The sequence below is a fragment of the Mus musculus genome, chromosome 1 (genome assembly GCF_000001635.26).
Source record: "Mus musculus strain C57BL/6J chromosome 1, GRCm38.p6 C57BL/6J".
NCBI lineage: Eukaryota > Metazoa > Chordata > Mammalia > Rodentia > Muridae > Mus > Mus musculus.
The window spans coordinates 194,673,709-194,701,145 of record NC_000067.6 but is presented as its reverse complement, the minus strand read 5'-3'; the positions used below and the strand labels follow the sequence as shown (position 1 = coordinate 194,701,145).

Below are 27,437 nucleotides of genomic sequence, written 5' to 3'. Positions count from 1 at the left end.
TAACAGGAATGTTAGTTTGAAATATATGTGTGTGATAGTGTCCACTACAAACCAGTCTCTTGTTTTACTGGACACCTTTTTCATTTTCTATTTACTTTATTTTCCTTTCCTGTTCCTGCTCTTTCCCTTCTCAGTCCTGCAGGTTCTGCTCCCCCTCCCCCACCTGTTTTGTTTTGTTTTGTTTTCTGTGTACCTCTGTCTCTGTCTATCTCTCTGCCTTTTCTGCCCTGCCCCCTTCCCCAACCCTTTACATACATTCTTCCAAATGACTTAGAAAGATGCTCTTTTGAGCACTCTACCCACATTTGCCTGGAATACCACATCAGCCATGGCCAGGAGGTACTAGTGTCAGAGCGCAGGGCATTCCCACCACCCACACTGACCTGTGTCCAACCTAAATTTTACTTCTAATCCTGTTGGATTTGCTGACATCAGGTGGGCTAATTATTCCCAGTAATTAAAAGGGATAACCCCCCCATTCCTAATCTCAGATAATTAGCTTTCTGATTGCCTGTGCTGGGCAGGAAACTTAGTGTTTGGAGAGGGATTTTGGGCAGACAGATTAGGCAAACACTATTCAGGAAGCTGTACTGTGAAAACACACTGTTCCCAAAGAGTTTGTTGTTGAAGATATTTGGGGTGGGCCAAAGGGCCTGGCTCCCTCTAGGTGGTCTGCAGTGCCTTACAATTCATGGGGCTTCCCAACAAGAGGGTACCTTGGCTGGGCTTTTAGAATCCTTCCCAAATGATAGAGCTAGAGCTGAGTTTCCAGTAGTCTAAGCCAGTCCTAGCAGCGACTCTTTCCTGTTCCTTGCTGGAAGAGGAACCAGTAGCCCCCAGACATGCCCACATGCTAGACAAGTGTTCAAAAGTTAACAAAATATGACAATCGACAACAAATGGCCAATGATTCCTTACAGCCTAAGACATGGGGAAAGAAGGTGCAGAAATCCGTGTCTTAGATGCCTTAGGGACAAATTCCTGGAGCTAACATGATTCTCCCAGGCAAAGCAGCTCTGGACCCCTGTAACAGGTTTTCTTTGTTTCTGTCATCTAATTCTTCTTTCTATTATCATCATGGACATGATCCTCATGTTCATCCTGGAAGGAAGGTGACCTCTTACAAAGGAAAATAGTCTTGGGAAGTCAGAAAACAAGCCATGGCAAAGACACCGCCAGGTTGGAAACATACGAACTTCCTTGATCTTTGTGCAATATCATATCCTTTAGTTCTTAGCTCCTTCTGTCTGAAGAATCTGGGTTTTTAGGTGTTAGGGTCATAGGCAATGGAGCACATTAAGAATGCCAACAGATAAGGGCACTGCTGTGGGCTCGGAAAGCCCACTAATATAGTGGCTGGCTATTCAGATTTCTTGCTGCCAAGGAGCTGGCTTTCAAGGGCTCTAAATAGCCAGGCATGGCTGGAACCCTGTTACCATTCCTCTTCCTCCTGTCCTATTCAAAGTCTTCAGATCAGGTCACAAAGAAAGGGGCAGAAACTGAGGTAGAGGCAGTGCATGGAGGGGGCCTGTGCGCTCAGAGCAAGGAGTGGGAGTAGAGGCTGGGAGCTGGCACCTGGAGGATTTATCCAGCCTGATGGCCAAGGTTCCTGGCCCTGCTCCTCCACTGCAATTCCACCAATGAGATCAGGGTATGGGGGAGGGAACATTGTCATGGATGGATTCCAGATGGGCTATCAAGTTTGCCCACAGTCGACTCTAAGATTCCTCTAGATTCAGTATCTCTCTTAGGTCTGATTCAGCTGCCCAGCAAAGGCCTGCAGTGGAATGCCAGCGAAACCCAACCCACCACCCCTTAGTCTCTTATTTCCACCCTTCTGATACCTGGCACAGCACATGAAATTTTTCTGTCTCTTCTTCAGCAACACAAATCTCCCAGAAGTAGAAAGGGTTGGGGCTAAGTATTTGGATGATCTGGGTCTCTTGCTCTGGAGTTCTGACTTATATCTCTCCAGGAGAGATAGGAGTATAAGGTTGTGGGTTCTGGACATGAGAACAAGGTGCCTGCCTATAAAACCTAGGGGTAGGGGCAGAAACTCACGTTCCTCTGACTCTCTGATCCATCTAGGTGGTAGTAAGCTAGGTACGGGACAGAAGAAAGGAAGTTACATAAAGTAGTAGGAAAAGGAACAGGTGACTGCTAGCACTCAACAACTCAGTGTCCCATGATGCCCTTTTCATTTATCATGTGGATAGCTACACCGAGGCTTGGGATGGCTAAAGCAGCTTGGAATTGATCTGTTGTGCCTTGCCACAGACACAGTGAAGACACAGCTGTGTGCTGGGGATAGTGTATGCTCTGGCGGGACAGAAGCAAAGGGAACATGGATGGTTCCACATCAGATGGTTCTGTGGGCCTGTTCACCTTGATGACTGCATAGGTTTTGACATATCCTTCTTCACTCACATTTATTTTTGCCTTGTAGAGAAATGGATTAATATTCCAAGTTACATGAGGGGTCACTGTAAAATTTCATGGTAGGTATTAATATTTCCCAGTTTTCCATATATTGTCAAAGGCCTGCTTTAGAGTTGTTAGAATTTGAAGCTTCTAGATCCTTCCATCACAGTTTCCTTTACCTAGAACTAATGTTCCTAGGCTCTAGGGAATGCCCTAGTAGCTTGAGGTGTCCTTCCAGGGTTGATTAGTTGGGTTCATATTTGCATTTTACTTTGGAATTTCAATTTGGGATCTGTGGCAAAGAGCAGTAGGACTCCTGCTTCAGTGGCAAAAGCCCCTGAGGCCAGTCATTTGAACTAACCACAGAGGCCTGGCTCTCTTTTCCTCCACTTCTTCATCTCTCCTTTCACTAGCATGCTGGCTAGTTGCAGCAAAGGGCTCTCTGAACACTCTTGTAGAAGAAACACTTTTTTTTTCCTTTCTCTCTTTCTCTCTTTTTTTTTCCCTCCTTCTTCTTCAAAGAAGATGCAAAGCTACCTCCAGCCTCTCTGGAGAATCAGGGAGGGAACAGTGAGTCTCAAAATGCCATTAAACCATCTCTCAAATTAAAAACAGTCCTGGAATGTAGAGCTTCATGAGAGAGCATCTCAATGATATATGAAAGTGCTCTCTGACTACCTACGGGTGTGGGCAAGCGTCAAACGCTCTCCAGGGCTGGGTCCTCAGTTCTGTCCAGTGATGCATGTTGGGATATGCATTTATTTGGTCTCTCTGGGCCTCAGTTTCACCCCATAAATTTTAAAAAGGGAAAAGATTATTTTTTCTCTCCCACCTTAATTTTGGTGTGCTTCAGCAAGAACTGGGTCCAATATTCTCAGAGACACTGGTCTTGCCATCTTCTGACTTACCTCCTTTGCCCTTCCTCTTCCTACACTCATGGTGCTATTTTAAGTTGAGGCTTCCAGCCAAAATCTGTACTTTATTAATTACATGTCAACTACTCTGTGCAATGTTTAATGCGCTTTCCAGATTGCATCAAGTCTGCAGTGAAAGCAGGCGCCTGACTGCAGCCTGGGTGCCTGGCAGGCTGGGTGGTGGGCCCACTGGGGTGTACTGAGGCCTGCTTTTTCCCCTTCTTGCTCTGAACTCTGTGTTCAGACCAAGCCCAGGTCCTGCCTGCAGTCCATTTAAAGTATACAGCACAGCATGCTAAGCCCAGCACTCTGATGGGCAGGTAGGAAAACCAGACTCCTTAGAAAATGTCAAAGGGCAATGCAGAGCATACATGGTGGAGCAATTGGAAAATGACCCAGAGATACACTAAGGAAAACGTGACACCGATCATATGCTCTGTAAAACCTTTGTGGTGAGCAGAAATGATAGTATATTCCTGATGGCTTGTTTTCTACCTTTGTGAGTTGGGCACATTGCTTAGCTTCTTCTTGGCCTCAAGTTCATCTTCTATTAAAATAAGCACTGACTCATCATGAGGTCTTAGAAATGTTCTCATCTTATCTTTTTTTCTGGAAGGATCTCCTGAGGAATACAAAGATGGGTTCTTCTGGCTTCCTAGCCTGAAAGAAACTATGACCCAGCAGGGAAGGAAAAAAGTATCAAGGAACAATGATTGGCAAGTATGCACTGTCCCACATTCTTGACATGAAGACATTAAAGCCCCTAGCATCCCTGTGAGGTAGGTAGCTACTGCTGTTGTGATATAGAGGGAAAAGGCAATCACAGAGAAGTTAAAAGTATGTCCAAAGTCATACTCCAAGTAACTGGACAGAGAAAAGTTTAGTTGAACCTCTGAAGCTCCTCGGAGATGGAGGGTTTAAACCATGCATATTGGAGTCATGGAGAGTGGCACCAGCATGCACAACCTAGCTGAGCTGTCACCTCCCCAGGAAACCTTCTCTATATATCACTAGCTCCTTAGTTTCAGCTCTCACTTTGCGCATCTTTCCAGTGCTTGCCTCCATTGGAACAGCAGCCTTCCCCCGCCCCACCATCATATGAGCTATTCACTCCAGTGTCACACATAGTGTCTAGCACATCTATGTGTAATAAATGCTGCAGTCAGCCTCTGCTGTGTCCTTCTCTCACCCTTGGCTGTTGGTGTTCTGACTTCTTGTCACTACCTCCCAGGGGGCTTGCACCTCCCCACAGAATACAGGAAGCAAATGCATGTTCACCTGTCCATTCTCTCCAAGCTTATGGGTTCTGACACTTTCTGTACTTTGCTGCTGGGTGGCAATAATGAACAATTTAGAATGGAAATTGGCCTTATAAGGAGGAGACTGGTTATGTGTGCATTAGAGTACTGGGGAAAGGACAGTCAGCCCAGAAGGCTCCAGGGGGAGAGAGCTCTTTTGACTTCCCTTTCCAGTAAATCTATCCCATTCTTTCCTTATTTCCCATTCTCTTATCTGTTCCATTACTATCAGCATCCACCCTCAAAGAGCGAGAGGAAAAACAGTCTTGGCCTTGCCCTGATCTTTTCCCAGGATTGGAAGGTATCCCCTGTCCCAACCCTTATCCAAAAGAGAAGAGAGAGACAGCTGTGCTTTCTCCTTTAATGGGGAATTCACCCCAGTGGCTTCCTGAGGTATCCTCTTTTGACAGCCAATTCCTGACATCATGTACAAAACATTCTTCCAAAATCCTGGGGGATTATGTGGGACAAGAAAAGATGAGAATATCTGAGAATACTCTTAAAAAAGGGGGGGGGGACAATTTAGTTCTTTAAAACACAAGGGCAAGCATTGTGGGTTTTTTAACCCGAAGAGGGAACATAAAAGGCCTTTCAGACTGAAGTGGACAGGCTGCACATGTCCAGGCAGCCTACCTGCCTGGCCCTTGATCTCCGAGTGTCACATGCAGTGAACTCCAGGAGGAGGGCTCTCCTAAGGATGCACTTAGCAGTCACCACCTGACTCTAGCTGCTCTAATGGGTTCTGTTATCTCATAGGGACCCTTGTCTGCAGATCAGCAAAATGGAAGGAGGTGGCAGGTTAGAAAAGGGGCTTAGGTAGGAGCTATGTTATGGAGATGTCACACACATACACACACACATGAGAGAGGGAAGGAGGGAGGGAGGGAGGGAGGGAGGGAGAGAGAGAGAGAGAGAGAGAGAGAGAGAGAGAGAGAGAAACAGGCCCCAGGGGGAAAGAAACCAAAGCCACCTGACCCTCACTTCTTTCACCTACAATTTACAATTTGAATTTACCAAGTGTCTGGCAAATGACTGTGGGCAAGAGATTAATTCTGACTAGACAGTCATAAATTGGGTCATGCAGCCTCCCCTCCACAGTTTGCTGTTTGGTCATTAGTGTGGTAGTATGCTACAGGCATCTATGGGAAGGGAGAAGGTACCAAAGCTGATTTATTTTCTATCTCATACCTCTTACTCAGGAAAGGTACTGGGGCCCTACTGGGAAGAGACATTTATACACTCCCTTCAGACAATATTTGCATTAAAGTGTGTATGTGTGTTGGGGGTCCTCCACATATGGGCTTAGTGAAGCCTTGCAGCATGACCAGGGAGTGAAAATTACTATTCAGGTCTGCATATAGGGAAACAAAGCTTTGAGAGTTTGTGACTGCTCGCAGAAGAGGCAGCGGGCACCTCTAAGGTCCTGCAACTTCCTGTTATGGTTCACTCTTTGTGTCTCTCCACCTTGTTCTCTTAACACATCAAGGAGAACCCATAGGCCTCTCCCTACTAACCCAGGGTAAAGTCTCTTTCAACTTCATTTGTCTTCATATCCCACAGAGGCCCAGCTGCCAGTCTTTTGTCTGGGGCTGGGGCTGGTCCAGCACTAAGCTGGATATAGGGTCATTTGTTTCTATTCCCAGGTGATAAGGAACAGAGAGATACAGGGAAATTCATAACTTTCATATCCTTGCCTTAGGTCAGGTTCAGGACTGAGGCCAAAGGAACCTGAAGCTTTCAGATGAGACTTTATAGTCTCACATGTGGGCCAGGTCACCTGGGTCTCATTTGTCAAATGGAGACAGCAAGCACTCCTCAAGTCCTAATGACAAGCTCACTAGAACCAACTACTGCTGAAAAAGGTCCCTTCAGACTGATTTCTTGTCACAGTTGAGGGCTATGAGCTGAAGGCTGCTTTCTTGAGACACTCAGCCTCTCCTACGGTGGTCCAAGAAAAGACCCTAAAAAGGAACCTTCCTCCTCACTCCATACATACCCAGAACACAGAAAGATGGTAAGAACTTGTGTTTTTCATGTTGAGCATAGGTTATAGAAAGGAACCACCCAAAAATAGATTTTGAAAGAGAAAAGCAACCCTGAGTAGGAGGCCAACAATTACACTCTGGAGTTCTATTCCCATTCATTTCTCTATGGGCTTATGATTCAGGTGGCTGTCTGGAAAAGGAACATTGACTGGGGGACTCACTGACATGAGCAAGGCCCCAAAAGATGGAAAGGCATGAATCTGCTGGGACTCCTGGGGGGCCTAGAAAGGCCAAGTTCACTCATCACTTCAAATGTGCCTGAATGCTTCTTATACACAGTAGAGTGGGGGCAGAGAGTTGACTAGGATGCCACAGCACCTTCTAATGAGAGGATATGACACAGAAGCCCATGAAGCTCAGTGACAAAAGCACACAAAACCTTCTGGAAACCTTTTTGACTGCCTCTATGCAGTCAAAAAATGAAAGACAAAGTACAAGAGTCTGGGGAAAGGAAAACCAACCAATGTATATAGTAATACAAGGAAGTTTGCACAGAATACAAGATAAGGCCTTAGAGAACTAAGAATTAACTAAAGGTACAGGATTGTGGAGTGAGAGGAAGGTAAGGGATGCAGTTGGCAAGGACTTAGGAGAGGATCTTTCCCTCTTCTAACTCTGTGGATGGTGACCTCGGATTTCAGGTCCTCCCCTTACATAGTCTCCCCACACATTCTGCTCCCTACAACCCCTAGTCCTTAGCAGAATAGGATTCTCTATTGTGCCTCTTCAACTCTGCATGGCACCAGAGTCTGCACCTGGGGCTACTGAGTGAGAGAGAGTTCCCAAAATAGAGAGGGAGCTTGGGGCTATGGTGGAATGTGTGTGCTGACTCCATGTGTTTCTAGGTCACCGGGGAGCATCAGTTAGGAAATCCACATATAACTTCCAAGCTTCACATCTCCTGATGCTGATTTTAACCTCTTTCTCTCACTACATCTTGTCCCAGAATTACTAATGTAGACTGTTCCAAATGTTGAGAGTTGTTAGAGTTTCTGAATGAAAAGAGCACAGAGGAAGAGGAGAGCAAGCAGGGAGAGGAAAGTGAGGGAACTGTGCCTTTTTTCCACACCCACTCCTAGCAAAGTAAGCACTAATATTTACATTAATTATCTAAGTAGTTTTCAATGGACTTTATCACACCTCATTGTCTGTAGCTGCCATTCCCCAGAGAAGCTGCAAGATAGACTCAGTGCACACTATATAATTAAATAGCAACACATGTGTCCCTTGCTCAGTATAAGGATGGTTGTTTACTTGTAATACTGAGAACTGGCATGACCTTGCTGATAGGAGGGCTATGGAAGCAGAAGGGACAAGCTACAAATGTGGGCCTAAAGAGGAGGGGCCCATACCCCAGCCCTCCCTTTCCTCATGGTACCACACTCACTTCCCCCACTTGCCACTCCCATAAGAGCATCTCAACCCCTAGTAGAATTTTCTTACCAGAGTACAGGTCGGGGCACCATGGATCCACCTCCCTTATTTCTAGGGATGGAGCTGTAGTGGCCATATGTGCAGCATGATGATTATGTTTCTGTGTTGCCTAACAAATTTGGGTTATTTTAGCAGGCCTAAATATCAATTCCCTACTGAAATTCCTGTTGTTTAGCCTCTCTTCCTGGACTTGGCAGATGCAAATATAAGAACCTGTCCACTCACCTGGCCTAGCTCTTCACAAGATTGTACTCTGACTTCTGTGAGCCCAGGTTATGGCCACTGGGCCAGGTTAACAATGCAGGTGCTCTGTGTCAATGCAGAACACAGAGACAAGTCTTCAGGGTCAGAAGGATTCAGTACAAGCTCTAATGTTGCTGCTCACTGGCTGAGAAAACTTGGATAGGCCCCCTCAACACAGAGCTTTCACTGATATCTTTCTTAGTTGCTTTTCTATTGCTGTGATAAAATACCATGACCAATTTACAAAATAAAGTATTTAATTGGGCTTACAGTTTCAATGGGTAAAGTCCATTATGGCAGATCAAAATGATGGTGGCAGGAATGGCTGAGAGCTCATATCTTAAAACCCCAAGCAGGAGGCAGAGAGAACATACTAGAAATGATGCAAATTTTCGAGATCTCAGAGTCTTCTCCAAGTAACACACCTCCTCTCACAAGGCCACCCCACTCCTAGTTCTTACCAAGCAGTTCTACCTACTATGGACCAAGTATTAATTCATATATATATATGCATATGTATGTATATATATATATATATATATATATATATATATATATATATATATGCCATTCTCATTCAAATCACTCTAATGTCTAAGGAAAGTAGAAGCAACAATGTCCAGGAGATATAAGGGCCAAGCACATTAACTATGGAGAATTAATATTTGTGAGTGTTTATATATCTGTCCCTCTTATCTTTCCCTCTGCAGATATGGCCCCATCAGTAGGGATCAGGAACTCTGCCCAGGAGAATGGATGTGTGTCCTTATTCTTGGCTTTTGGTTAGCAAGCAGATCATTCTAAAGTAAGACACATCATTGTAGTGCACCAGACTGTGTTCTGTTTTGTTCTTTGATTTATCCTGAAGTGTTTGGAGAATGGCCAGCACACAATAGATGCTCAGCAAATACTGAATAGCTGGATACCCTATTTCTTTTATTTAACCTTATAATAAATAAGCTCTTGTGCTGAGCACATGGCCCCTGTTTTACAAAAGTGTATATCAGCTCAGAGAAGGAAATGCCTTGCCAAACATCTTTGTTTTTTGTTGCTGTGATAAAATGCCGACCAAAATCAACTTGGTAAGGAAAGGGTTTATTTTAGCTTACAAGTTACAATCCGTTATTGAGAGAAGTCAGGGCAGGAGCTGAAGGCAGGAACTGAAGCAGAGACCATGGAGTAACGATGTTTATTGTCTAGTTCCCCTTGGCTTGCCCAGCTACCTTCCTTATATAACCCAGCACTACCTATCTAGGGGTGGCACCACCCACAGTGGGCTATCTCTTTTTCTTTGAATTAGTAAATAAGAAAATGTTCTCAGGCCAGGTGAGAAGAACCAAGTCCTTGATTGAAATTTCTTCTTCCCAGCTGATTCTACTTTGTATAAAATTGGCAAAAACTAACCAGCACAATAGGGAACAAGACTATCCTGTGACAAAAACTTGAACATCTGAATCAAATGTGTGTGTGTGTGTGTGTGTGTGTGTGTGTGTGTGTGTGTGTGTGTGTGTGTGTGTGTGTGTGTGGTGTTTTCTGTTGCTTTTAGCAGTTCAAGAACTGGGAGAGTCTTTATTTATGAAAAAATAAAGGAAAATAAAGATAGAAGATAAACAATGTGGTTTTAAAGAATGCCATGTTCTGTTATGAAGAGGTTAATGAGCTTGAACAGACCTTAACTGGCCCTGTGTGCATAGATCAGAAAACCCCAGAAAATCTAGCTTCATCAGATGGCCATGAAAGCAGGACTTTGAATTTTCAGTAGACACAAGAGGAGAGACTTCTGGGAGGTAGGCCAGGCTCCCCCAATACTGTGGACTTCAGAGTCCACCTCATGGTCACTTAAAAGCTGTCTATCTCTCCATTGGCTTGCTAGGTGAGCTTGCAAGCTTGCACTCTGTAGAGTGAACTCCTTAGAGAGGGTCAGGGTTGTCCTCCCTCAGGCCTGTTCTTTGATGGAGGCATTGGTCTTAGAACAGCTGGGTTGAGAGATAAATGGTCTCTCTTTATGTGAACTCTCACTCTGACTTTATTGGGGGTGGGGGTGTCAGATAGGAATGACAAGCAGACCCAGACACATGGCACATGCTCAAACCCTGCTAAACATATAGATTAATGATGTGACTATAGGACTGAGAGAATTTAGACTCCAGATAGGTATTATATGATTAGGAGTCTGGACCATCTACTTTCCTGCTGGTAGAAAGTTAAACACTGTGTTTCTTGGACCTCACAGTGGACTGGATATGGCAAAGATATGTCCCAAACTAGATTGGTGTTGGCTATAAAAGTACATTTTTGATGCACCTGGCTGTACTTGGAAATAGGCCAAGGTCACTGTCCTAGAACATAAGCTGGGACATGGAAGCCAAAGAAGACTGGGATTGATGTTCAGGCTGGGACTCACAGCACTGAGAGGTTGGGATGGGATTCAGGAGAGGGAGAAAGGAGACAGAGCAGCAGGAGGACAGAGGACTGAGCTGAGCAGAGAAGAAGGAACCTGGAGCCCACATTAACGCTGCTCTGGCACAAAACAAGTCACTTTCCTTTTATGGCCTTGAGTGAGGGAAGGTAAGATGGAGGAGAGAGAGAGAAAGAGAGAGAGCACACAGCACTCAAGCAAGAGCACAAAGGATTCAGATTGAATGAATTGAACAATCTTTATGATTCTTAGAAAAAATGCTGAATTCCAGGCTGATCACTTCCTCCCCAATATCTGAACTGTACTAGCCACTAATCACAGAAATCAGGACCTGTGCAAACTTTTTCAGCTCTGTGTGGGGCACGTATGACTTCCCATCAGATATTCTCTGACTCCTCTCATTCACAGCCCTTCATTTCCTCAAATGCAGATGGCTTTGTTTTCCAAATTTGATAGATGCTGACAGGTATATTGTTCCCAGCATCTCCCAGACTGCCAGAGGCTGCTTAAGTCAAATGGTTTTCTTTCCCCTAATAACTTGGAGGGATGGTTTTTTTTCTCTCTCTCTCTTAAAAAAAAAGAAGCCTTTAAAAAAAAATGCCTCTTTTTTACCTTAAAGAGACAGAGTGTCATTTATCTTCCTCTTTGCTCAAAGTCAAATGAACATTAAACAAAGCCCAACCTGCCTTGAAGCAATCATTTGTGACTGCAGGATGGGAGTAGGGGTGGGATAGACCTTGGAGACTACATCCTGGGACTGGTGACTGACAGGCCATAGGAAAGCAGGCATGTATGGATATGCATGGCAGTCAGGAGGAGAGGCACAGTCACTTACAGAGGAGGAGAAAAGGGCCCCAGTGAGAGTGGACAGTAGCCAGGCATTGTTGATTGGACTGGCCATTGGGTGAAGGGGCTGGCTTGAAGGGGCACAAGAAAAAGAGGCAAAAATCTCATGTTATAGCCAAAGTGCAATAGACCGCACAATGTGACTCTGACATCACAAGATCACTTTGGCTTTTAAGATGTCCTTTGTGCTGACAAAACTACCTTTTACTTTGTAATTCACTATTTTTAATGAGCAGTAAACCATTATTGGCTGATTCACCAATCAGTGGTTTCCTAAAGCCTTATTTGAGTGATAAGTATCCTAGTATAAAAATATAGTCCTTGCTCTCAAAGAGTTCCATAATCTAACCAAGAGGAGACAGGGAGAACAGCAAACAAGGCATGTCAGTAACAAGGCATGTCAGTAAGCCGATGCCTGATAGAGATGTGGGTGTTAGGGGCTCTGTGACACCAGTGGCCTAGGGAACTATGGCTCCTGTGAACTGTCATCGGTGATACCATATGGAGACAGGCTGCAGTATAATCTGTTATCTCAAGATGGGCTAGAATATGGACCATCTTAGAATGTATGGCAATGTGGACCATCTGCTCAGGATGAGTTGGAATTGGAATTGCCATCTGAAGATGGTTGTAAGATGGACCAAGGACACATGGACTAAATGAAAATAAGGAAGTTCTTCTAGTACTTGGTCCATATTAGAGAACCATGATGATGTGATGAGCAGCTGTTATGCACCGCCCTGTCACTGCCACTGCTGGTACTTACAAACCAGGGAGTTCTAAGCATGCTTGGCAGGGCTCTTACTATCAGAGGGAAAGACAATTGTACTGAGACCTAGCTCTCACTGAATGCAAACTCTGGAAATCTATGACTTTATGTGTTTTCTGCATGTCCCATCATATTCTTAAAATAAATGTAATCTTTAAAATATGAGTTACCTTCTCATTTTAAAGCTGAGAAAATAGAGAAGCTGTGAGTGTTAGGAACTTGGCTAAGTTTCCTAAATTATATTCTAGACTCTGTTCTCTTTAACTGTACAATGATAACAGCTTTTAGAATCCTATAGATGAGTATGAAGTAAGTAAATGTGTGTGAAGTGGGCAGCCCGTTGCCCAAAATATAGATAGTGATTCATAAATACTTGCCATTAGCCTTTTGACCTGGGACTGGGGGAATGACTCACTGTACATGCACAGCCCTATGACGAGCAGAACTCTGGGTCTTTGTTAACTCAGTTAATCTGTGTGGCTGGGGGGTGAGCACTTAAAAAGGTAGGTGGAAACTTATTGTGAATAGCCAGGGATACCTGTGATGGGCTTTGTGAAACAGTGTGTTCTGCTCCTTTCTCTATTTTTACCTCTCTGTTTTGACACTGCCTTCAAAGAAAGAACTCCAATGCCCTTCCAATAATTGCTGTTATCTCCTCTTCTTTTTCCCCTGCACTGATTACCAAACATGGCCCCAGCACTGCTCAGCTGTGACTGGCATCTAGGGCTCACAAAGGCCTGAACTCAGCACAAGACAGCTGAGCTAAGCACATGTCCTGACACTTACCTCATCATGTGAAGTCTGGCTTCTGAGTTCATTGGTTGCTGACTGTTCCCAGTTTGCTAAAATCTTCTTAACAAATCCTCGATGTCAGAGGAGCTGATTACAGCATGCCTCTGGCCAACAGGAAGCTTGCTGTTTATTCTCATTCACAGATGTGGGGCTGTGACATATTTCCTCCAACAAGGCCACACTTCCAATAGTGCTATTTCCTATGAACCTATGGGGGCCATCTTCATTCAAACCATCACATCTGGTGAAGATGTGTAACAATAGAGGACTTTGAGCCAGCCTTGCTCTCTCTGGGTATAGCTGCCTTATGGTTCATGCAAGAAGTAGTGCTAGAAATGGCTAAGAGCAAAATTCAGAGCCAAGCTCTCCAAGATGGATTCAGGTTACTGGTGCTTGTGCATCCAATTATTTCATATAAAAACTTCTAAGCAGATATATCTAAAGTACTCAGGATATGAGCAGGTGCAGGAAGTATTAGATGTGTCCTCTAGCATTTCAGCCATTTTTCCATGACACCAGGGATATGGGATTGGTAAGGCTTCTGAAAGTCTCTTGAAAAATCCCATAATTCTAGTTTCTTATACTGTGAACCATGGTTACATTTTAGACTTTATCTAGGATTTGCTGAATGCTTACCATGTGTGAATGTATTATCTTAATTGTCTTAATTATCTTGAAACAAGCTCTGTAAGCCCCATGTTATATTCATCAAGAGCTAATACAAGGAAGTCTCAGAGAATCCCAGTGAAGTTCTCAGTATCAAATAGCAGATATGTGGCACAGTGAAACTCTCCTGTGGTTCAGCCTAGTCTCTCTCTGCAGTGGGACAAAGGAACAGACTGATCTTTGGTGCATAGCTGTCTCATCTGCAGAAGATGTAAGGACAACTCAGTGCCTCCCACGATTCAGCCAGATCAAGGGCTGGAGTTAAGTGTGTGTGCTGAGCCCATCTCAAGGGTAAGTGGAGGGCTTGCCAATAAAAATGTTACCAGCTGAACCAGCATTAACTAGCCATATTGGGAATGAGATGAGGGGAACTAACGCTAATCCCCTCATTACCAGCTTGACCTGCAAGAGGGCAGCCAGTTAGGACTCAGGCAACATCTGTTACTGCAGCCTGCTCAACTCTCATTCCTGGAAAATGTTGCCTGAGCACAAGCATTCCACAGCACACATGTGAGTATGCATGGAGACACTGTGAGATTGTGTGCATCCATGCAGATGCTGTTATGCAGGGACTATTTTGCATGTGCAAACACTGGAGACGTGTACATATATGAAAACACAGTGTGCATGCATGTATACACTGTATACATATATGTAGATATTGCATACATATAGACATTGCCTGTGTGAAAACATTGTGTGTGCACATTGTGACTCAGTGTGCCCATGTGCAGATACTATATGTAAACATACACAGATACTGTGCATTCATGTGTAGCCATGTGTGTTAATGCAGACATTTTTGTGCATACATTTAGATACCATGTGTATGTGTACTGTGAGAAGTTATAGATACATGTACATACATAACACTGAAATACATACATCATTGAAAGAAGTAGAGACCCAAAGGTTCAGCCCTTTGAAAACAAAAGAGAAGTTAGCAGAATACATGTGTCGGGCCAAATGTCTCTTGGGGAAGAGTTCTCAGATTGTTAGTCTTGCAGTTACAATATAATTGGGTTTTTTTTTTTCAAATGTGTCCATAGTTTGCCTATTACTGCAAGGGCTGTACCTACCACCTTGTACCAGCTACTTTTAGCAAGAAGCTTGAAATGTGGGAAAGAAGGAGGTGGAGACTTGGAAAGTCCTGGCAACTATTTGCTTGGGGGATGGTGGGGAACAACTCACTGGAGTACTGTTCTATTCTTGCAGAGATACCAGGGGGAGGAGGGGGAGGAGGAGAAACACAGAAGGTAGAGTCATAAGGATCATCAGTTGGTGAAGATAGGAGGGAGCAGGGGCTATTAGAGGGAGGGAGGCACGGTCCAGCTCCCTGCATGTTCATCAGCCAGATGTGGAGATAAGGAGGAGACGGTCTAAGGCAGAGCACAGAATGGAAACTGGGAAGGAAGGGTAGAAGAGACAGGTGACAAAGTCTGCATATCTAAGCCATCAGTGGCAAGTGAGAGGAATTTCCATGCCCTTGTTAGGAAGACGCCAAGATTCCAGAAGTTGATAGGCATTAAGCTGACTGGGCAGACAGTAAGTTCTGCCAGTCTTCCAGTGCTGGTATTACTATCATGAACCACTATACTTGACCTCTTCTCCTTGGGTGTTGGGGATGAAACGCATGGCCTCATGCTTGTAAGGCGTACATTTTATTGACTACTGAGCCATCTCCCTACTCCTTTGCTTGCTTTGAGGTTCTCCCAGGCCTATTCCTAGGAGGTTACCATACACCTTAATAGCCTTTCAGCTTCCTCTTTTTTTCAGGCAATCAAGCTGGTGTCCCGTGTTCTTCCTCAGTGTCTTTGAGATGTAAGGGAAATTGGATTTGGCTCCTGCTAATCTGAAACCTGCCCAGTACTGGAAATTCTCTGGCCTGGTTTGGCCTGTTACTACTGTTTTGGGAAAGCTGGAAGAGCCGGGAGCCAGCTGTGGTTAGTACTTTGAACACTAACGACTTTGTAGAAGTTCCTGAATGCCTTAGAAACAGATCACCATGGCTATCCACCATCTCACCTCAGAGAAAGGATGGCTGACTCAGCAGAAGCTGGGAAGTGCTACCTGGAGACTCCTCCCTGAAGAGGATATAGAATCTAAAGTGATACCTTCTGGGGAGAAGGCTAAGGGGAAGATAGAGATGAGGCGATGGAGAGGACACATTATGCTCTTATTGTTCATACTGGCCCACTAATTCCAGCTGATCATCTCACAATGATAAGGTCTCAAGCATAGAAGGTTGACGCTCCTTTCTGAGGAGTTACCCCCCTCCCCTCTACTGCATCATTCCAGTTCTGGTAGGTCTTATGGGTCTACAACACCTAGGAAGGGACAGAAGCTATTGACTTGAAGGAAGACTCAATAATGTGACCTTGGAAAGATCCTATCAGGGCAAAGAAAGCCCCTTAACAACAAAGAGGTGAAGTCTCTTGTTTCTTTGGTTTTGCCCTTGGCTTTAAGGCCTGAGGTAGAGGCCTGAAGCAACAATGTTTTCAACAGTAACCCACATTCTCCTGGTAAATGGGCCAGAAGCCTGAGAAGGCTAATTGGGTACTACTGCAATTCATAGACTCAATGAGAGATAAGGCCCTGGGGTGCAGAGGTCAGTTTTGATGGAGGGTTAAGAAAGATAATCTTCGGGGCTGGTGAGATGGCTCAGTGGGTAAGAGTACCCGACTGCTCTTCCATAGGTCCGGAGTTCAAATCCCAGCAACCACATGGTGGCTCACAACCATCCGTAACGAGATCTGACGCCCTCTTCTGGTGTGTCTGAAGACAGCTACAGTGTACTTACATATAATAAATAAATAAATCTTTAAAAAAAAATAAAAAAATAATAAAAAATAAAAAAATAAATAAGTAAAAATAAAAAGAAAGATAATCTTCCTCAGAGTGTGTAACCAAGCCTGACAACCAGAGGCTGAAGTCTGACAATTGAAAGACACCTAGAGGCTTAGGTGGGGTTACAGGGTGGAACCAGATTGATTTCTTATTCATGGTAGTTTGTCCCTGTCTGAAGCCACTTTTCAGACCCTTTCCCTACTTCTGCTTGGTACTTTTAAGCTTTAGTTTGATCTAAGGTCATAGTGACTGCTAAATACAAGAGGAAAAGAGGAGTCTGCCATTTCACAAGTGAGGAGGTGGAAGTCAGAGGAGTCATTAGTGGCTATAGCATACTTGATCAGAGTCAGGTTTGGATCTATAGAGGCTGTCTATGACCTCTATATTTCTCCAGGCTTGCACATAACAAAATCTGTCTTACCTTATGGAGCAAGAAACTTTGCCACCCTGAGTGTGAGCTCTTAGACCATATACAGCGTGGTTATAGCTGTGATAGGGTCAGGGACATAGGCTCCAACAAGGATGGATCATCAGAATTTTGATGGAAGCAGGAAAGCTTTAAGAATAATGTCCTCAGGTGGGCTAGACTGTGAAGGGAGTCTAGGCAAATAGAATGTTCTAGAGTGAACCTAGACTTTTCATAATTGTCCATTTGAATATGCCCCTACTTATTGAAAGACCTCAGTGGTTCCCCTTGGTTATTAAAAGACAGACCTTTTAGCGTGCTCTTCAAGATTGCTAGCAGCAAGACCCTCAACCAGTCTTTGCTGCCAGTAGCTCGTCTGTACCCCAGATCTGAGTTGTCCTGGTTCCAAACAATTCATGGTTCACTGGACCTGCTGAGCTTGAATTCACACACACACACACACGCACACGCACACACACACACACACACACACACACACACACAGTGCCTTCACACAGACTGGTTGCTGTCAAAGAGTGAACCTCAGTCTATTCTCCAGCTCTAAATTCCTCGGGTTTACAAGTCATGCTGAAATGCCTGACTTTCTTTGATGTATGTCTGACTTTCATAGGCTGTTACTCATTTCTTGTACTTCCGGCCCTCAGCACTACTGATATCTATCTGTCTTGATGCTATCCTACATGCTATCCCATCGTTAATACACAGTAGTGCTGTGTGTGAGTCACCTTTCCAGTTTCCCTAGCTAGCCTATGCAGAATCTAACACAGGGCCTCACTGTTTACTGGGTGAAAACCAGATGGAAATGCAGATTCTGGAACAAGACTGCCTAGTTGCAGACTTGCCCTACCCCCTGCCAGCTGTACTACCTTAACATCTCCCTGCTTTCATTGTCTCATTAGAAAATGGGATACTACCCTGAGGGTTATTATGAGGATTAGAAAAGAATATATGCTGAGCTCTAGGAATGTAGCAATGAATAAGCCTCACTAGAGTGTTTACTGCAGTAATCACAGTCTTCTGAATCAAGGTAACATGGAAGTTACAAGCTAGTCACATTTTTCCCTAAAGGAACTCAAAAGAACATGGAAAAGATGCTACCTGGTCCAGGGATGGGCAACGTCATTCTGACAAATGACCCTTGTAGGGCCAGCTAGCAGTTAACCAATGGGCTGGATAACTGGGTGAGTGGGTCTCAAAGCGGGGTCTCTAGCCAGCAGCCATGTTCTCATCTGGGAACTTGCTAGCGATGTCAGTTCTCAGTTCCCTCCCCAGTCCAGTATATTGCATTAGAAACCCCATGGTGATGGCAGTTAAATTGTAAGGTGAGTCTGACAAACTCTCAAGTTCATGGACTACTGGGCTAGATGCTGCCCATATGTAGAGTATGCCTTGAGATTTCTAATCTGTTAGTTAAAAATAACCGTGGGTTTCTCATGAGGTGTCAACATATCCCAGGTGGAATGTGCCCCTGCTTCCGGGATATAACACGAATGCATATGACTGCTTCTATATTACACTGTGGACTTACATGCTCATGCTTGTGTTTTTTCTTTCTTCAAAGGGGAAGACAAGAGAGAAGCCAGATTCTAGACACTGTTTTTGCAGGAAAAAAAATCCCTAAGCTTTCTCAGAGCAGAAGAAAAGTCATTGCAAGAACCTTGGAAAGCCTGGCTTCAAAGTGCACATAATGTGCATATGAGTGTCCATTGGGTATGGGGACAGTGGGCATGGGAATACTGCCATTCTGCTGTGCTTGAAGCTCAGCTGGAGACAGGAACAGGTGGGGAAGCATGAGAGTAGGCCTGGCTGTGGGAGGAAAGTCTGGCTGGGGTCCAGTGTTCCAACAAAGGCATATATGGTGAGTCAGGATAGCTGGCCCCAGCCTCCTAGAGAAGGCCTAGAATGCCAATTTAGGGTGATGTGTGCCTCTACCTTCTCCATGGGGGTCCATATGTATAGAGCTAGCAACACCTCCCCACTTCACCTCACACTGCACCTGGGCCCTTGGCTCTCTTGCTGGGAACTCAATTTTGAGTGTATTGACAAGGCACACATAAACACCTGTATCTATGAGGGTGGGGGATTAGAAGAGTTCCTGTGAAACTCTTTAAATATAGCCACTGAGAACTGGTGAAGGGGGAAGCATTGCTCAGAACTGGCCAATAGCAACATTGTTAGCATTATCCAGACACTTGTAAGATTAGCATCAGGAGATAAAATACTCAGACCCCATTACAGACTTGGCGAAGGAGAAATTCTGGGGTAAATCCCAGCAGCACCATCATGAGCCTTCAGGAGACTGATAAATGCCTACACCAGAGAACCACTAGCTTAGGACATGGACTGAAGTCTTCTTGCCTTCAAAGAGAGGAATGCATACTTCCTACCACAAATGTTCCTCCCTTTTGCCCTAGCATTGACTCCTGCCATCAAGTATCTACCATGGTGATAGAGGACCAGGTCTGGGCAAGGGAGTCTCTGGTAACACAGGAGGGGCAGCAGTACTGAGGGCAGTAATGAGGGGTGGGGAGGCTGCCACAGCTAATTTTCTCTTAACATGTAGGCCCAGGGGAGCCCTAAGCCTCCTTGCCATTGAAACTAGTAAATTACAAGCTGATGACTGTGATATTACCAATAATGATGATAATAGCACCAATCAGACAGGGTCAGACAGGCACTTTTCTGTCTTGGGTCAATCAGGGAAGGTTCTAGCTTTGGGGCGCTTGTTTCTGAATTAGAGAAATCCTGGATTCTAGCCAGCCTCACTCCTCTGCCAGGTGTGCAGCTGGGCTCCCAGTTTTCTGTCCTCTCCCATCCTGACATGTCTACCCTGTAGTCAGTCATTTGTGGGCCAGGTGAGGACTGGGGAGGCAGCTGAAGCAGCAACATCTTGCTTCTCCTCTGCCTGACTATTCCCAGGGTCACAAGACCAGAAGTCTGTCCCGGAGAGCAAAAGACAGCCTTGGGCAGCAGAGAGAAATCTTTACTGCAGGCAGGTGAGGGCCCTGGAGCCCTGTTAGTCTCCATCAGCAGGGTCTGTGGCTTCAGCTATCCTTAAATGACTTGGGTTAGACTTTTTCTTGATGCTCTCTCTCCTTTCTCTACCCTGGGACAGAATAGAGAGCCCAGATTTCCAGAGAAGATTTGGCAGTACTGTCCACGATAGTTCTCAGCTGTCCACCTGACCCAAGGAACAACTCTTATCTTTCAAGATTGTCCTCCATGAAATGCTTCCCCAAATGCTGCAGTTTACAGAAGGAGCAAAGGGAATTGGTCTCCTGCTTTCTTCCTGCTGGCTGCCTCAGCCTAGCCCCCACTGTGGGGCTTCAAACAGGAGGAAATTAGCACAAGACCCCCTGTCATCACAGGCAGTAACTTGTGAACATGTGCTGAGGTTGTTTTTTCTGGACAACAGAGCTTGAAAAGCAGCTCACTGGGGCTTGTACTTTTTTTTTTTTTAAAGAACTGTGTATATGTTAAAGTCATTAAGGTTGGAAAGGGGTTGGAATGGAGAGTAAAGGCCATTATATGGGAGGAAAAGAAAAATGACCTGTCTTCAAGCTGTCAGCAGAGGAAACGCCTCTGCATCAACAAGAAGAGAGGGGCCAGGCAGAGGTGCAGGCATCAAAGAGCTCCTCACAGTGACACTCACTCCGCTTATCTGGAACCTGCTCAGCAGTGGCCTTGGCCAACTATGAATGAACTATCTCTGTTCATGTATTAGTGAGCCACTGACAGAGAAGAGAGCTGGGCAAGAGAGAGTAGCAGAGAGATGATGCTTACAGCCCTTTTGAATGTCAGGGCCCTACAACCTCTGTAGTCCCTTTTGCAATCAGCCTCATACACAGGAGGTGTGGTGATCACCCCTACCTCACAGAGATGAGAACTGAGTCACTGTGCTTAAATATCCTTCCCAAGACACACAATTTGTGGGTTGTAAGGTAAGGCTGGAGACATAGGCTCCCCCTGTCACTATACTTGAGACTTTGGAGACTCTGCTGTAGTTTGAGGCAGGCTATGGGTTGGGGCCCAGATCTCACTTCATAGTAAGTGTGAGGAGCTAGTTCAGGCACCAAGGCATAGATATAAGGAAGACTGTTATGAGAGGAATGAGAAGTCACAGATAAGAAAAGCAAGTGACCATTGTGTAGGTCAGCTTGTGTTATGGTGTCTCCTGCTGTGTGCTATGAAGGGTGACAGATCTCCAAACTCTCAGCCTTGTGACCAGAGATACCAACTTCCAGACCTGAATCTTTAAACTCTTCCTCTTAGGAAACAAATATAGAGATGTTGAGGGCCACCAGAGACAGTAGCACCTGCCACTGAACTCTGAGGAACACTGTCTACCACCATATGTGCCAGCTTCCTCCCTCCATTCAGCCAGGCCAAACAAAACCCTCTGAGGACAGGTTACACATAGGCCTTCTCCTGGGACTGAGGAGAGAGGGATAGGAAGTGAACAAGTAAAGGTGACATTGTCTAGCCATTCTTCTTTGGGTATGTATTCTTGTGGTCTATGTCTTTAATCCCTGAGACATATGCTCCCAATCACAGTTCAAGTTGACAACCCTCCTTTAAATATAAGGGAGCTTGGGAGGATGAAAGTCCAGGCCAGGGCAACCCTTTCCCTTCCCCCACTCCCAGCTCCTCTGCCAAAATATACTGTGAAACAACCCTTGACCTCTATCCCATATTTTCTCTGCTCCAGCTCCTGTCAGCCCCATTCACTTCCCACCTCCCTGAGGAGTGGACAGCTCAGTAATTTAAGGATCACCAGCAAGAGAGTTTTAAAGGTCAGAAGCCTGAAAAGGCTGGGAGGGGGATTCCACCTCTCTCCTGTGTTTGCATGAGGTACTCCTCTTAGAGTCTACCTCTTCCATATCTGCAGATATGGCTCCTGTAAGCCTAAGACCTTTGACAGCAAGCAATATGGTCTGCGGATGAAGACTATGAATATCCTGAAAAATAACTTTTTAAATAACAGTTTAAAGTTTATCTTGTTTGTGAGTATTAATAGAGAGGAAATACTGCCTATAGTTTGCTTATAGTTCTTTAACTAAAGGAGACCCTGATAGTTTATCCAATTGCAAGTAACCATCCCTAAACACAAATACATACACACTAAATGGACTCAGTGATGTGTGTATGTGTGTGTGTGTGTGTGTATGTGTGTGTACAACAATAAGAGGTCACTAATTTGAGAGGAAGTAGGGAAGATTTAGAAGTTGAAGGGGGAGGAATGTGTGGAAATGATATAAATATAGTACTCATGTATAAAATTCTCAAAACATTAAAAAAAATGAAAGGAAATGCTATGTTCCTGGGAGATCTCCAATTTAGGAAGTTCCTTCTATTATTTCATTTCCTCTCTGCTATAGCTGCTATAGAAAATAAAGCTTGTTTATATCCCTAGCCTCTCCTTTCTCCCTGCATTAACTGTATAGATTAGCTTAGCTCAGCTCAATCCCAGAGCTTAGAACCTGGGAAAAGGCAATATAAACCACCAGGGAGAGACATGGCTAGCTCATGTCTTCTTGAGTTCAGAACCACCAAAATCCTGCAGAGGTTGCACAGCAGGTTTCCAGATCCTAAATATGTGGTCTTCTCCACACCAGCAGAGAGCCTAAGCAAATGATACCAAGGAAACAGCTCTGGAAAGGCCTTGCTGTGCAATCGTGTCATTGTGCATGAAGGAAGACTAAGATTTTGCATATAACACACTTGGCTTCCAAGCCAATTGGCAGGCCTGGCCAATGAATGTCCACTCAAAAGGGTGGTCATCTCAGTGGCTTGGGGAACGAATAGTGGCCATGGGGGTGAAGTCAGAATAAACAACAGCTTCTTTCCCATCAGATATTTTCCTCATGTGGAGCCCAGTCAGCTGCCAACCTCCTGGCCTGAAATAGTTGTTCGCTCTTCCCCATTTGCCCAAAAGGCCCCAGGAGAGTTAGACTAACAGAGGAAGGCCTATGGCATTCAGTCTAGCAGAGCGAGAGAGAGCTTTGCCAGGACTCCTCCCTCACCAAGCTAAGGATGAGGTCAGAAGAACAAAGGTCACAGATGGATCTACCTCAGCTTGAAAGAAGGCACATGTGGTTTTATGTATATGGGAGGGAGACAGACTGGTGACTTGCATGTCAGACAGGGGGAAGTTACCAATGGCTTATAAGGCAGACAAGGTTCAACTTGAACCAGAGGGCAGAGAGCCTTATGGAGCCAGTTTCTTCAATGTCACCAACATCCCATTTCACCCTCACTCTGTCTTCCATTCTTTATTTCTTCTTTCTTCTTTGACCTTCCTCCACAGGGAAGGAGGGAGAGAAAAGGAGCAGAGGGAGGTGGAAACAGGCCTGCAGGCCTCTTGGACTCTACTGACCATCAGCAGCTAAGAAAGAAAGCTTATGTTAAAAAAAAAAAAAAGAAAGAAAAGCAGAGATGGGGGCAAGCAGATGTAGGGGGCTGTAGCCCCACTGCACTAAGCCCCTGCCTGGTCCCATGCTGTGGGGCATCCTGTGGGGAGCAGGGGCCTCACTCTTGAACACTTTGCCCCTTAGATTCTTTTGCCTGGGAAACAGATCACAGAAAGGGCTTATGTGATCTTTGGGACTGGGAAACTGGCTTCCTCAGAGGCAAATAAGAAACTGTTCCTTTTGCCTGGGCAGCTGAGGGGTAGAGGGCACGCTATCATTGTTTCTACCTTACACTATGGGATGGTACTACGTAGTGAACTAGCCACTAACCATATAGAATACTTTACCTTTATGACAGTGCCATACTAGAAAGTTCTTTACTGGACAATTAAGAGAAGAGACAGTTTATAGAATAGGAGAACACCTTTACCACCTGACCACAGACTCATATTTATAATATACAAAGAACTTAAAAAAAAAAAACTAAAGAGAAAGAAACCAAACAACACAATCAGTAAACACACTAGTAAAATAAACGCATAGTTTGCAAAAGGACAACAGAAAAAATATTCAAGACTACTCAACATCAGAGGAAAGCAAATCAGACTCCACTGAGGTCTCATCTCAGCCTACTCAGAATTTCAATCATTACGAAAACAAAAACCAAGTCATTCTGGCAAGAATGGCCAAAGAAAACCCTTATGCACTGCTGGTCAGAGAGTAAATTAGTCCAGCCATTATGGAAATTAGTATGGAGGTTTCTCAAAGCTAAAAATAAATCTTCTATATAAGCCAGTTCATCCTACTTCTGAGTATTTACTCAAAGGACCCTAAGCCAGCATACCACAGAGACACCTGCACAAGGGTGTTTACTACAGTACTGACCATGCGCAACAGCTAAGTTAGGGAACCAACAGAGGAGTTCGTAAGAAAAATGTGGCATATACACAATGGACTTACTTTCAGCCATTAAAGACAACAACAACAACAAAGTTATATTATTTATAAGAAAATGGATAATCGCAATAAATGAATTAAGCCAGTCTCAGAAAGACAAACATCAGATGTTTTCTTCATTGGAAGTTCCTAGACTTTATATAGTCATATAAAATCATGTATGTATGTATGACTAAATTCTCTATGGGACAAAAGGAGATTGTGGAGGGGTCGGAAGGAAAGCAAGACTAGAGGAATGGGGAAATATGCTCAGCACACAGAATATACTTATATGAAGATTTCAAAAATAGTTTAGAAAGTTCTTACTATAGTCTAGTTTCTATTTTTTATTCTCCCTAGATATTCACAGTGTGCTCCCGAGGAATGAGACAACTGTAACCCTAAGGATGGGTATGGTGGGTTGAAATGATGGGGTGGGGAGAGGGCATAAGAACCTTCTTTCTGTCAGCCTGCAAGCTTTAGCCCACGAGTCTCTCTCCAATACTAAACTTTTCAACCCACCTGGGAGGAGCTGAGCTATGCATAGCAGAGGAGAAATCCAGCAAGCAGCTACAGCCGAACAGGTTTTGCAATAACATTTTGCCTCAAATCCACACCCCTGCTTAGAAAAAGTCAAAGAAAGTATACCAAGCCCAGCCCTAGATAAGGTGGGTGTGGTGTCATTAACTGGCTTACTCATTTTGCCTCTGGCCACCACTTAGGCAGTGTAGGCAGAAACATGCTGGGGGACCCAAGCTGTGATGATGCAGTAATGCTTCACTTGGTTTGAAAATTGTTGACATGATGAAGATGGAATGAGAGATGTCAAAGGCAGGCACAGGGCACACCCAGCAAGCCGCCTACAGGCAGGGGCTGCTTACCTACCCCAGGAGGTCCCTTGCTAGAGCAAAAGATAGGAGAGTGCTTACACATGTGTGTACACACATGCAACATGGTGCTCCAGGGAGATTTCTGGAAAGAATCTTTCATCCAATTTCTCTGTAAGCCTCAGCTGTTCCTACAGGCTCCAAGGAGCCAACAGATGGTCCCAGCAAAACAGGCTCCAGAGTCTCTAAATCAGGGTCTGTGTTCCTCTAAGGCCAAAAGTACAACTGAGCCCATTTCCCATGGGTGGGGGAGGAACAAAAATGAATTTGAAGCTGTGCCTTTCCTTCTTTCAGGCACCCCCACATTTTCAAAAATAGCATACTTGCTCTTACACTCTGCTTTGAAGATAAAGTTACTCAGGACCCCACATTTCAGGTGATTTCCTCTAGATTATCCTTTAGGTTCCAAGAACCCAACTTAAGAGTTAAAGATAAACTTGTGGCTCAAAGCCTGGATTTCATTAAGAGGCTTTGTCCAGGATGGGTCCTGGGTTTAGGCCAAGGGCACTTTTCCTGGTACTCCCATTTCTTTTTCTCAGGGGTCAGAGATACTGCAGAAATTTCCCAGATCAGGTTTCTATTCCAGAGTCTCTTCCTCCTCACATGTACCATGTACTTACATATATATACACATGTGTGTGCAAGTGTGTATGAGCGCATGCATACACGTGCATATATACCTTCTAAAGACTTGGCAAGAATTCTCCAGAAACGTTTTAATCACACACACACACACACACACACACACACACACACACACACACACAAACACACACACAAAACAGCAGACTCATTGGTTTGATGGGCTCTACAAACACAATTAGACCTTAGCAGAACTGCCATCAGGAACCTAATTCCTCCAGTTCCCGACCCTTGGCAAACACGACTTGGCTTTTTAAAGCTGCTGCTTTATTTATTCCTGTTGATCTGTTTCTGAAGATTAAAAAAAAAAAAAAAAAAAAACTATTGCTTTTGACCCATTACGTTAAAACAATAACGGGTCTTATATCCAAGTTCCAGCTGATACCAAGAGGAATGAGCAGGTCAAGGGAGCCTCATGCTGAGGGACTGGTACAGGTGAGAATGGAATCCTTTGTGGCTTTACAGTAGGTACCATATCTTGTGGGTGGATGGTAGAACATATATAGAAAGCAGGTATCAGGTTTAACTGCCATTAGGGTTACAAACAAAGATTTGGTACATCTCCTGATGAGGACACCATTAATAAAAAGGAGAGGTACTAGAAATGGGAAAGACCTTGGGAATGGCTTTCAGGGGACTATCTGTTTTCTTTCAGTGAATATTTTCACTGTCTGCATTGCCCTGCATCAGCATTTGTTGGAATGAGGCCCAGGAAGGAAGGGGGTAAAGGCTGGAATGGCTCTTCCATTTTATCTTTACTCTCTCCACTATTAAAGCCTTGTATAGGAGGAGATAGCCCCTGTGACTTTTCTTGGAGGTATTAAGATCCTAGGCACATGTTGACATAATATTTAATCTTGAAACAGGTTTTCTTTCATTGGTTTTCAAAGTTGGAGTTAAGAGAAGGCAATTTATAAATAGAGGGTGGAAATGCAACATATATATATATATATATATATATATATATATATATATATATATATACATATATATGTACATATGTATATATGTACATATATATAGTGTGTGTATGTATGTGTGTATACACACACATACAGAGCAAAAGTAATAGAAAAACAAACCATAAAATAATAAAACCAAACCAAAGCTGATTCCACCTCTGTGGCCTTCCTCATTTCATATATGCTGTAAACTTGGGCTGTTATCCATGTTATGGAGAAGGCAGCAGGTGCCACATCAGCTGTTTAATCAGTGTTTAGGAGGGCATCTTGAAGGCAGAGGCTGAGGAAGGAAATTGTATGGGAAAGAGGTGACTCTATACATGCAGAGAAGTTAGTATGGAGCATAGTCAGTGAACTGTGCTCCCGTGAAAATGCAGGAACACAGCAAGACAATTTTCAGTATATATATTTTTGTTTTTATTTTTAATTGAAGTAGAATTACACAAAATCTGCTATTCTTGGGCAAGTCCCTGTACTTC

General features: G+C 44.3%; 1 protein-coding gene and 1 long non-coding RNA gene across 6 annotated transcripts in view; one reads left to right on the top strand and one right to left on the bottom strand.

Annotated features, from left to right (window-relative positions):
• Positions 1 to 16,147, top strand: part of Gm46202 — a 34,742-nt gene extending 18,595 nt beyond the window's left edge. For 2 of the 3 annotated variants that reach the window (XR_001779695.2, XR_001779694.2), the window contains exons 2-4: positions 14,004 to 14,138; positions 14,244 to 14,357; positions 15,624 to 16,147. This is a non-coding gene — a long non-coding RNA (predicted gene, 46202). Of the gene's footprint in view, positions 1 to 9,030; positions 9,161 to 14,003; positions 14,139 to 14,243; positions 14,358 to 15,623 lie in introns of those variants that run through there. The other variant, XR_001779693.2, reaches the window with a different exon arrangement.
• Positions 1 to 27,437, bottom strand: part of Plxna2 (plexin A2) — a 197,079-nt gene that overhangs the window by 115,724 nt on the left and 53,918 nt on the right. The gene's annotated exons all lie outside the window — the stretch shown is intronic.